The sequence below is a fragment of the Nelusetta ayraudi genome, unplaced genomic scaffold (assembly GCF_046127955.1).
Source record: "Nelusetta ayraudi isolate G7.1 ecotype Tasmania unplaced genomic scaffold, CSIRO-AGI_Nayr_v1 ptg000125l, whole genome shotgun sequence".
NCBI classification, from domain to species: Eukaryota; Metazoa; Chordata; class Actinopteri; order Tetraodontiformes; family Monacanthidae; genus Nelusetta; species Nelusetta ayraudi.
Window position 1 is genome coordinate 163,030 of NW_027466175.1, and position 3,244 is coordinate 166,273.

Sequence of the window (3,244 nt, forward strand, 5' to 3'; positions counted from 1 at the left end):
TGAGATTCTGCAGTAATGGTTAACTAAGCTTTTATTGTGAAGAGACTTCATGCAACTCTACAAAGCTTGAATGAGCTAAGTAATAAGTTAACGTGCTAAATGCAGCAGAATGGTTTGTCTCTTGGCCACCGTTTTAATAAACAGCATGTCATGCAGAGTGATCATGACAGGTTAATTCGCAAGCCTCCTAATTTCCCACTGATGAGTTTTACTTAATGTGGCCTTTAAAAAGTTCAGACATCCTTAAATCGGCGCATCCCCCACTAACACACACAGCATGCATGAAGCGCTTTGAACTGCAGCGTCTCGTTGTGTAACGATGCTTTGCCGCAATCGCTGCTGACATTGTGTGTTCTTGGCTCGCTGTGCACACACTAAAAATTAACATCCTGTCTCCCAATTAGAGGGAGGGATTTGATAAAAAGGACTTCTTCTGGCAATGAGTTAATTAGTTGATCTTACTCAGGAGACTGCCTACCCCAAGGTGGAATTATCTGTGTGCTGTTCATTTACATTATGATTGAGATTAAATACATATTCCCGAACACACACACACACACACACACACACACACACACACACACACACACACACACACACACACACACACACAATGAGGCACTTTCAAAAACTCACAGGCTAATAAACTAACACTTATTTTCTTTTGTAGAATGAAAAACCTCACACGCCCTGGTGTGTTTACTGCAATTACTACTGCTACTGTTTACTGCCATTCAACTAGCCTGCTATAGAATGTGTAAACATGGGCTTGGAAGAATTTTATCTGTTAAAAAGGTACCTGAGAGCTTTGTGACTGTGTGACTGCAACAAGTCAGGCTTGGCAATTTTCCACCTCTGTTTGCGCCAGAATTAGATCAATAGCATTTAAACCATGACCGCTGGGATTGGAGGACTCCTGGAGTGAAATGTCATGCATCTATATTCTCTTTTATTAAATTTTGTGGTAATGGTGGATGTTCAGCCCAGATTTTCCATGGTGGTATTGGCTAAGGGAAAAACAAACAAAACAAAACTGGAATCACAACACAATACCTTTGCCTCGGGTTGTAAAATAAACAGCACAACACTGCGAAACCGAAAACCGAAAAGAAAACAGCGAAACTGAGAAAATAAACTATAAGATACAATTTAACACCAATTGTAATGACAACGTGATGCACGGGGAATTCAGTTTTTTCTTGGCTGATCTTCTGTTGACCCATATCGCCATATAATAGAGCTTAGAGGCAGATGGTGCTTTGACCTGTGGCTCTGCAATTTTGCCTCGATGCTGGAAAAAAAAACAAAAAACGGAGTGGGTAGTGTATTTATTCCTCGACTGTGCTGCCTGTTATAGAAAATAAGAGATAAAGGGTTGTAAAAACATTGGCTAGACTGTAAACAGACAGTCGGCTTTGCATTATTCTTTGTGTGCTGCAACCACGGTGATCTTTTCAAGGGCACAGAAGAAGAGAAGCTGCCTGCTTTCCATTTAGTTTTGTTTGTGCCGGAGTGTTAAGTATCGCTCGCCTTTACACAGAGTTTTGAAGCCATTTCAGGGTTCAAAGAGCCAAGGCCTCAGTCATTGTGGGCGCCACATCAACAGTCTTCTGCTGAAAAAGGCAACCAGTGTGGCATACACAACAGGTTTTTTTTTTTTTTTCCTAGTGAACAGCCAGTTGCAAGAATCATATCAGGTTTTTCCTTTCAGAGCAGGAGGTTTGCAGTTTGAGTATTGTATACTTATACTTCCAGGCCAGAAGCTGACACATTTTTGGCATTATGTACAGAATTTATGGTTGATACCCAACACAGGTGCAAACATAGTACTTTTGATAGAGCAGATTAACTTTTTTCATCAGAAATAATACAGTTTAACTCAAATTCATGACAGGGAACAACAGAAATGTTCAACTGTTTCTTAGCTAGAGGGTCAGAGAATCACATTGCTCAAACCTTCTTGAAAGTTCCGCTATGTAAGCACGGCTGAAGGATTGCATGGGTTTCATCTCTGAATTTCTGCCCTGCCAGGCTCCAGTCAACTTATTTATTTATTTATTTTTTATCTGCGTCAATTGATGTGAAAAATGTAATTGCTACAAGTGGCTTTGAAAAAAAGATGATGAAGATGAAGCTACTCAGACTTGTCGACAATGGCTTTTGCTCAAGATATCAGTATGTATGCAGTATTCTAATATGGCTAGAGTGCATAGAGGTCAGCCACAGTAAATGGCTACTAACAAATCTTATTGGTCAGCTCTAATATCAGATTATCATAAACCTTTTTGGCTGTAAGACCCCCACTGCCATGCAAAGAGAGCACACTCTCATGTAGCTCAAGCATGTGTAATAAAGAGCAACTGTAAGCAATGCTGGCATTCAAATGAAGCAGCTGCTCATAACCATCAAATTCATTTAACCCCATCAAATTTAACCTCACGGCAGATTGAAGGTGAAGGTCTTTAATGCAGTTCATTGTTTTCAACTGTAAGACTAGTGTTTGCCCATCAGAGAAAGAGGTGTGTTGTTCTGGAGAACCATTGGAAGGATCACTGTCTGAACTTTATTAATAAAATAATTCATGAAAGAGGAGCAGAAATGAAAGCAGTCTGAGCCTTGATGCCAGCAGCCAGCACTCCATCCAGGACTTCATGGAAACAGAGAGGCATTCGCTAAAACAAACACAAGACACTGAAATAGATCCTGCTCTCATCTTTATTTTGGATTAAAATAGAGTTTTATTAGTATACAGAATTCTTAATAATTCAAAATCACACACTATGAACATGAACCACAAACAAATTTTAACAAGAAGAAGAAGAAGAAGAAGAAAATATGATTATTGATTAATAGGTTTATGTTTCCCCAAGAATATTACTAATGTTAATATTACAAACTTTTGAGAACTCCAAAACTGAATCAGTTAACAGAAAATTCTGACTTTAAAAGTTTTTCTCCAAATACTCCTGATGTTGGTGAATTTAAAATATGAAAATTGATTTAACGATTCATGACAAAGAAGAGGAAGTAATCTGGGTAAAATGTATTAAGGGTTATTTTAACACTTATATAACGTATATAACTAACTGAAGAAGGTAACACAGATAAAAATGACAAGGAATTGACAAACATCTACAGAAATGACTGTGTATTTTAGCCAAAAGCAAATATTACAGTTGTGAACAATGAAAAATAAAACATTAAAATACAATTAAAAAAGTCCAAGATGTACGCAATACAATAT